A 9,021-nucleotide genomic window follows, 5' to 3' on the forward strand; every position below is an offset into this window, starting at 1 on the left:
CTCCCTCCAGCCCAGCCTCTCTCCTGAGCTTTGGTCCCATTCCCATAGGAGTTGCTGGCAATTCGTACTTTCCCTGTTGAAGACCAAGCTCATTGTCTACACCCTCTGTCCACCTCAGTCCCCCTGGCCAAGTCCACATTCTGGTTACAGCTCTGCCTTCCTCCCCATTACCTCCCCAAAGCTCAGCACCTTAAATTTGCACCTGGGTCCTCCCATTTGACCCACTGCTATCTATTTCTGAACCTCTCCCTGCTTCTCGCCTCGCCAGTATCTCTGGTATCCTCTCCATCAGGGTGCAGCACCCACGACGTCTAGTCTGGCCTATTGCGGTAGCCACCTAACTAGTTTCTGGATGTCTGGTTTTTCTCTGATCCCTTCGGATCAGGTTATCTTCTCACTCAGTGGGTCCCCTGATTTTATTAATGCAGTCTTCTTGGCCTGTCATTTGGGGCCCTCTGTGATTTAGCCCCAACTCTCCTGTGTAGTGTATCCCTGTCACTTCACTCTGTATGCTGTGTGGCCCATCACACCGGGATGCCCTTCTTTCCCCAGCCACCCACACCTTTCTTCACCTTCATTCTCCAAATCCCATCTGAAATGCCATTTCTTCCATGAAGTCTTCTTTGATTTGACCAGTTGGCTGTGATCCAGGCCACCTCTAGATCCTGTTTACTTTTCTACGTCTGGGGGGGGGGGAGTGGGGTGTGGTGGAAGGATGCGGGCTTTGGAATCGAACCCTCCAGCTCCCCCTTTTATGGAGAACCTGGGAAGCGAAGTCAGGCTCCCCTGGGAGTCCCCGTTCTGACCTGAGCTTTCATTTCACTGCTTTGGCCTTTACTGAGAGTTGTTGATATGACACAGCGATCGTAGAAACTGCCCAAGAAGACGCCGTCCAGGGTGGCAAGTCCCCCTACTTAGTGTTCATATTTTCTTTAAGGTAAAAAGTTAGGGTATTGATGGCAAGGTTATTCTTGTTTCTGATTTTTTCTTGCACCCCTCTACAGTGATCTTGTATGTCTTGCTTCATTTTCTTTAGGTCCTGGATCCGTGTCCTGTACACAGCAGGCGCTTAATGAATACTTGTCCAATGCAACGTGCGTATCTTAAAAGGCTTGTTTAAAGGACTGCACAGCCGCTTGGTGAGGGGCGCTTGACCGGAATGCAGTTCCAGAGCTGTCCACTAGATGCTGCTATCTGCTAGCACCAGAAGGAGGATGCTGGCCAAAGGGTGGGTGGGGAAGGGATTAATTCTCCAAAGTAATTGAGTGCCTCCCAGTGCTGGGAGGTGGGGAGAAGGATGTGACAGACATGGTCCTTGCACACAAGGAATTTAGGACAGGTGTCAGGTGCTTTGCATGCATCATGTTGCTTTTTTTTTTTTTTGAGGAAGATTAGCCCTGAGCTAACATCTGCTGCCAGTCCTCTTTTTGCAGAGGAAGCCTGGCCCTGAGCTAATATCCGGGCCCATCTTCCTCTACTTTATATGTGGGACACCTACCACAGCATGGCGTGCCAAGCGGTGCCATGTCTGCATCCAGGATCCGAGCCAGCGAACCCTGGGCCGGAGAGAAGCGGAATGTGCGCACTTAACCGCTGCACCACTGGGCCGGCCCCTCATTTTGCTTTTATTTTATTTTATTTTATTTTTAAGATTTTATTTTTTCCTTTTTCTCCCCAAAGCCCCCGGGTACATAGTTGTATATTCTTCGTTGTGGGTCCTTCTAGTTGTGGCATGTGGAACGCTGCCTCAGCGTGGTTTGATGAGCAGTGCCATGTCCGCACCCAGGATTCGAACCAACGAAACACTGGGCCGCCTGCAGCAGAGCGCACGAACTTAACCACTCGGCCATGGGGCCAGCCCCTCATTTTGCTTTTAAAACAATACATAGATATTATTATCTCTGTTTAATAGATGAGGAAATGGAGGCTCAGAGAGGTTAATTGACTTCTCTGAGGTCACACAGCCAGTGGAGGTGCAGAGTTTAACTCTGGTCTGTCTGACTGGGTTTTCCCCTAATAGCGGTATCATAGCAAACACTCACATGGCACTTACTTGGAGCCAGGCGTTGTTCTAAGTGCTTCACGCTTAGTCACACATCTAATCCTTAGAACACCGTGAGATAGCTACTATTATTATCTCCACTTTGCAGACGAAGAAACTGAGGTATAGGGAGGTGAAGCCCACACAGCTACAGAACTGTGCCCTCAGAGTTTGTGCTCTTTTTTTTTTTTTTGAGGAAGATCAGCCCTGAGCTGACATCTGCTGCCAATCCTCCTCTTTTTGCTGAGGAAGACTGGCCCTGAGCTAACACCTGTGCCCATCTTCCTCTACTTTACACGTGGGACGCCTACCACAGCAGGGCTTGCCAAGCGGTGCCATGTCTGCACCCGGGATCCGAACCGGAGAACCCTGGGCTGCCAAAGCAGAATGTGCGAACTTAACCACTGCGCCACCAGGCTGGCCCCCTCGGAGTTTGTGCTCTTAATGCCCACACTGCTGCCATGTCTCACCACCCAGCAGCAACCTACCGCTGAGGAGTTGCGTGGGAAAAGCAGGACATGCAATCCCCTCCTTAGCGCGTGGACTCTCCACAGATGTACTGGGCCACTCCAGCTGAGTGGTGTACCCTCTCTGGGCTTCAGCATCACCACCTAAAATGAGGGGACTTTGTAGCAGTAAATGACTCTCAGACACAGGAGGTTTGTCATCCATGATGATTTATTGCAAAATTATAGCACTTCAAAAAATAGAGGTAAAGTTCCCTACTCTAACATGCACGCAAGGCCAGCCTGACTAACATTTACACGTGTGCGTGCCTGTGTGGTCACGGCCCAGGTCTCGGTCAGCAAAGATTCCTGCCCGCCGGGGGGTTCCGGCCTGCCCACTGCCGTCAATCCTTCTGACGCCGAGACGCCCGGCGTGCTGGCCTCCATCACTGCACGTTCCTTTTGCCTGTTTCTGGCCTTGAGAGCAATGGAAGGTACTCTTTTTTTGGGTCTGGCTTCTCCTGTTTGACCTTCTGCGTGTGGGATTTGTCGTGTGGTTGCACGGAGCAGTCACTCAGTCTTTTCGTTGCCACGTAGCATTTCATTCATTGTGGGAATAGTCTGGGATTTCCATATTCTGTTGATGGATGTTGAGGTTGTTTCCAGCTTTTAGCTTTATGGAGAAAGCTGTGTGGCACAGTTTTAAAGGAATTGGAAGGGGCAGTGAAGAGAAGTGAAGGGAGCTAACGTTTACTCAAGCATTAATGTCCTGGACAATGGCCTAAGGGCTTCGAAATGGCTAAAACCTCCTATTCCTCTCCCCAAAGCTCACAGCTCAGTTGGGGAGAGAGACAGTGAGCAGACAGTCTGAGTGCAGCCTGACATGTGGAGATGGTGACCAGGGAGGCTGAGGGAATGATGGAGTGTGTGGGAGGAGCCCCGAGGGGTCAGGGAGGACTTCCCAGAGGAGGAGATATCTGAGTTGAGTCTTGAAGGGTAGGGAGGAATGAATGAAGTGGAGAAGGCCTGGGGTTGCTGAGGACAGAGCGCAAAGTGGGCAGAGCAAAGGCACTGAGGCTTGAGGGAGTGGGCTCTTGAACAGATCACATTGCCCAGAGCACAGGGTGCATGTGACAAGACAGAGGTTATATCGCAAAAGGTCTTGTATATCAGGGTAAGGAGTTTATTTTGAAGGTGACAGGGAGCCCCTGAGGGATGACCCAATCAGACCATGGTGGCCATAAGCCTTCCTTTACTCCAAAAATATTAATTGAGCCCCTACTATGTGCCAGGCATTGTGTCAGGTACTAAGAGACAGTGGTGAGCAAAAGCCCTCTGGAGCTTGCAGTATGGGCACTGATCGTAAGGAACAGTCACGCAGCTGAGACAAGTGCTGTGAAGGAGAGGAGGGCCGGGCTGGGGCTGTGCCGGGGGTGTTTGCCCTAGTCGGGGAGAGCGGAAGAGGCTTCTCCGGGGAAGGGATGCTTGAGATGAGCTTGGAATGCTGACTAGGAGTTAACCACAAGCAGAGGGGGAGGAAGAGTGTTCCAGGCAGTGGGGACAGCATGGATAACGGTCCAGGGGCTGGAGGGAGCCAGGTTCATCAAAGAACTGCGAGATTCGTGCAGCCAGAGCCTAGAGTCACAGTCACGGGGAGGGGCTGGGCCGAGGCAGGGGCAGGCCGCATCTCGGAGGGCCTTGCAGGCCCAGGTAAGAATTTTGGCTTCTTCTGAGAGCACTGGGAAGCCAGAGTCGGGTTTTAAGCAGGGCTGTGACAATCAGATTTGCATTTGGAGAGGATCACTGTGGCATCAGTGTGGACAATGGGGACAAAGACAGATGTGGGGCGATTGGCTAGGAGGCCACTGTCATAGGCCAGGCAAGAAATGAGGGTGGCCTGGGCCGGGAGGATGGGTGCAGGGGTGGGGGTGCAGATGTGGAGTGAAGTGGACACAAATACAATTGTGTTTGTATTTGTATCAATACAATTGACCAGATGTGGTGAGGGTTAGATCCGGGGGATGCGGAAGGGGGAGGTGACAAGAGTGTGTCTCAGGACTCTGGCTTTAGACACTGGTTGACAATGAGACAGGAAACGCTGCGCTGTGGAGTGAGCGGGGCGCGGTGGAGAACACCCTGAGCCTGGATTTGGATGTGTAGAGTCCAAGGTGCCTTGGAGGCATCCAAGTGGATGTTTGGGTCTGATGCTCAGAGAAGAGGGGAGGGCCAGAGAGGTGCTCGTGTGAGTGTCTGTGGGAATGGACAGAGGAGGCTGGATGTGGGGCTCAGGGGAAGACTGAAAAGCGGGAAGAGAAGAGGGCTCAGACTGGGCCGTGAGTCCCCGCATTTCACTGGAGGATGGTGTGAAGCGCTGGGGGGCAAGCGAGGCAGGGAGGCCAGTTTGGAGGCTGTGAGCAACGAGGAGAGGAGGGAGTCAGCAGGGAGATGGGGAGGAGAGGGTTTATAAAGCAGGATTGCCAGGCCTCGGTGGCGAGTTGAGTGCCCAGGGAAAGAGAGGAGGAGTCTGGCTTGAATCCCAGCCTTTGGCCTTGGTGCCCAGGTGGGTCTCCACTCAAGAAGGAGATCCGGGCTGGAGACAGAAGTGTTTGGAGTCGTCAGCAGATGACTGGACAGGAATGACCAGGGCACGTGTGTTGAGTGAGAAGAGATGCAAGAGTAGACCCCTGAGGGACGCTAATGAAGGTGGGAGGAATGGCAGGGGGCAGGAGGGACTCCGGGGAAGCTCTGGCCGCCCCTGCTGGTCGTCCTCCAGAACCTCTGCTCCCATGGCTGCCCAGGGGGACTCGCTTTCCGGCTTCCCTTGCAGTCGGGGGAGGCTGTGTGACGTCATCCCCACAGTGGGAAGCCCCGGGAAGAGGCCTGGGCCCTTCTCCACCTGGGCTTTGAGGCCAGAGGCAAACCCTCTCTACGCTCCCTTCCCTCCTGCGGGAGGCTGGAGCCCAGCATGGTGTTTGCCGGCTTCGTCGAGTCCCTGACAGTGCCCTAGGGGGCAGTGCAGCAACACCACGGAGGAGCCTGGGTCTCCGAATGACAGGAACGTTCACTCGGAACACGAGAAAGAGAGAAACGACGTTTTTGAGCTGCTGTCATTTTTTGGGTCTTGTTGTTACAGGAGTTTGTCTTAACTAATACAACTTAGCCTAACTAAGTAATAGAGTTTAGCATAACCCAACCAATACAACTAATAATAAAAAATTAATAGCCTAAATAATACAATACAAAATTAAAATAAAATGTGAAAATTAGCCTAACTAATAGACGATAACTTATCCTAACCAGTATAAGAACCAGGCGGGAGAGTGTATCAAGAAAGAGAAAGTGGGGGCAGTGTTGAATGTTGCACAAAGATCAGATGAAATAAGGGATGAAGAAGGTGCCCTGGCCTGGGCAGCTAGGAGGTCACTGGTGACTCCAGTGAGCCCTTTCGGGGGCCTGGTGGGTGAAACGGGAAGTAAAGAAGTAGATACAGCAAGTGCAGGCATCTCTTTTGAGGAACTTGGATGTGGAGGGAAAGGAAAGCGATGGAGAAGGATCTAGAAGGGGACTCAGGATCAAGCATGATTACAGTGGAGTTGGGGGAGAGTAAGGGGTTGAAGACACTGGGGAAAGGATGAGGGAGGGAGCGAGGCCTCTGTGGAGGGGCCGGGGCTGGGACCCAGGGGGACAGGGAGGAAATGTGTGTTCCTAAACGTGCTCTGACTCATGCACATATACACATATGTACACACACGCGCATGAGAGAGAAAAGCAGACGAGTGTGGAGACAGGCAAGTTGGCAGCTGTGGGCGCAGGGCTATAGGAGTACTTTCTAGAGCGCTTCCATTTTCTCTGAGAAGTGGGAGACTAGGTTGAGGGGTGCAGTGGGGGAGGGAAAGAGTTGGGTAGAGGTCTGATGAGCTCACGGAGAGTGTGAGGCTAAGAGAAAGAATCTGCGAACGCTCCAGAGACAGCTGGGAACTGGGAATTGGTGGAGGCACCAAACTTCCTGGGTATGGGGGCTTTTCCAGCCGAGCCTAGCCGCTGGGGTCCAGGAGTGCAGCAGGTGGGGGCGGGGGTGGGGGTGGAGGCTAGAGCAAGGGTTCTTCCCATTGCAGGCAGAGGGAGTCAAGGACCACGAGAGTGAGGGTATGAAGTGATAGATCCAGGGGTTGGACAGGGAAGGAAGCTAAAGCCAGGCGGGGGGCAAGAATTCAGTAGAACATTGAGATGCTGGAGGGCGTGGAGGTGCTGGGGAGGGCACAGAGCAGCTGGTGGAAGAAGCAGGGCCGAGGAAGGAGGGGGGCGAGTCTGTGGCGGCTGCTTACCTTTCTGGTTTTGCAGGGACCTGGATGACAGCAGGGTGTGGGTTGGAGAGACATTCTGGGAGTCAAGAGCCAGAGTCTGTGAAATATGAGGGGTGCGGGCAGGACGCATGGTGACATGAGCCTTCCCTCTGCCCCTAGCCTGTCCTCCCTGGGCTTTGTCCCCATTTCCCCGCTGGGCCAAATGCCTTCCTGCAGCACAGGATAGGCTGTTGGGAGGCAGAGGTGGGAGGTCCCCTCTGCCCACCGCACAGACATCAAGGGGCAGAATAAACAATGATCTCTTATGTTTATGTCGTGGGGCCTGAGCGTTTACAAAGGCTTTCATATTCCCCACCTGTGAGTGTTTGTTTTAACAGAGGAACAGGTAAGAGGGATTAAGATTCTCAGGGCCCCACAGTGGGGTTGCCTTACCCCACTTCTTGACGTCTTCTCAGACTGTGGTCATGTGACCTTAAATTTATTGCCATGAAACCAGACGGGAAGTGTCCCCCACCCTTGGTGCCTCCCATGGAGGTTCAGGGTCTTGGCCAGGGAATCGAAGCACTTGCAGTTCCATAAGGTGGGTGCGTCGAGGGAGGAGGGGAGACTGGGGACCCATTCTTGGGTTTGGGGTGATCCCCGATCCCATGCTGTGGCAGCATGGCAGCAGGGCTGGCGTGGGGAGCCATGTGCCTCCTTTGGTATTTTTCTGGCCTAGAGGATGGGGACCTGGGGGCGGGAGATGGAGACCCCTGTAGGGAATTGTCTATGTCTTATGAGGGCCTGTATGTCTGTCCACACGTGTCCGTTGATCCTGTGAACAAGGGAGCCTTGTTCTTGTGTGTCTGTGAGTGGGTCCCTGGTGTGTTCCTGAGTCGGGGAGGTGCCTCCGGACATGCCCGCGTGTGTGCGTGAGTCTGTGTGTGTTTGGGAATGAACGTCGTAGGTCCCTGCATCAGGCCATCCCGCGTGCACTGAGCGTGCGTCTTTTGGCCCTGAGCAGCCCTGTGTCTGGGAGCGTGTAAGGATGTGTCCCGTCTGCACTGAGGCAGTAACTAGGTCAGCGTGCAGGCGGGAGTGGAGTTAGGGATCAATTCTCCTGCAGTAACAGGCTAATGGGGAAAGATAGCAGGGGTGGAGGAGCTGGAGGGGGCTGCAAAAGGTACCCTTGGATCTAGGAGCCCTCTTGCCTCTTCCTGACACCTGCCCTGGGGAGGGGCCTAAAGAAGGGAGTGGGAGTCGGGGAGACTTCATCCTAGGGACCAGGAATGGGGGTGGGGAGCCAGGCAGAGAGGCAAAGACGTTGGGGGTATCCTGGCCTGAGGCTAGTAGAGTAGGGGGCCAGATGTTGCTTGGAACAGCTGTCTGAGGCTTTGGTCAAGAAAAATGTCTTTTTCCCTTGTTGAAAAGGCTGGTGTCCCTCCTGCCTGATACCACCAGATCTGCTGTAGCAAGACTTCATAGCAACACCCCTCTCTCCATCCCTGCCTCCTCACCTTCCCCTGGCCATAAAGAGAAGCTGCAGGTGGACCCTGAGTAGCCTCTCGCCTGGGTGGGGAAGAGGCCTGAGGGACGTCTGATTAGATGGAGGAGTGAGGGCGAGCTTTAGTTAAGAAAAAGATGGAGGACATCTGTCTCCAGATAGTGATGAAGGATCTTTGCCAAGGACCTGGGGAAGGGGAACCTGCATTGTTTTTTTCTTTCCCCTGGGGAAGGACACAACAGGGTCAGGGCACTGTGCCCAGGGACCTGACTCTATGGGAAGGGCCTCCTGTTCCAGGGGGCAAGAATCCTTACTCCTCTGGGCCACGAGTCCCCCAACCAGGGAGATGCTTGTTTGTCTGTTCCCCCAGTGCTGGACACCCCTTGACCCAGGGTCCCTAAGCTCTAGCCCCATAACTCCCACATCCCTGTGTATGATGCCAGGGCTGTTGCCAGTGCCAGAGCCCTGTGCCTGCCCCTCCTCCAGCTTCCCGCCTCCTCCTCCGTCTGAGCTGTTGCAGCCGCAGCAGCAGCACCTTCTCTCTCAACACCTTCCAGCCCGGGGCCCAGCCAAGTACCGCTCAGCCCACGGCAAGCAGGCTCCCAGCAGCAGAGCCGGCGTTCCTTGGCTCCTGCCGCTCCCCTCTGCAGGCTCCTCCAGCCCCTCCCTCCCTGTCTTGTGAATTCTGGAGTCCTCGGAGAGCCTCCTGCTATGTCTGGGGCCCATGCTGCAGGCCCTCTTTAGGTC

At 54.1% G+C, this 9,021-nt stretch overlaps 1 long non-coding RNA gene across 1 annotated transcript in view; it reads left to right on the forward strand.

Annotated features, from left to right (window-relative positions):
* Nucleotides 1-1,228, forward strand: part of LOC138916254 (uncharacterized) — a 41,513-nt gene extending 40,285 nt beyond the window's left edge. The window contains exon 4 of the long non-coding RNA XR_011423234.1: nt 1,037-1,228. This is a non-coding gene — a long non-coding RNA (uncharacterized lncRNA). The remainder of the gene's footprint in view (nt 1-1,036) is intronic.
* Nucleotides 1,229-9,021: the final 7,793 nt, after the last annotated feature.

This window comes from Equus caballus, chromosome 11 (genome assembly GCF_041296265.1).
Source record: "Equus caballus isolate H_3958 breed thoroughbred chromosome 11, TB-T2T, whole genome shotgun sequence".
NCBI lineage: Eukaryota > Metazoa > Chordata > Mammalia > Perissodactyla > Equidae > Equus > Equus caballus.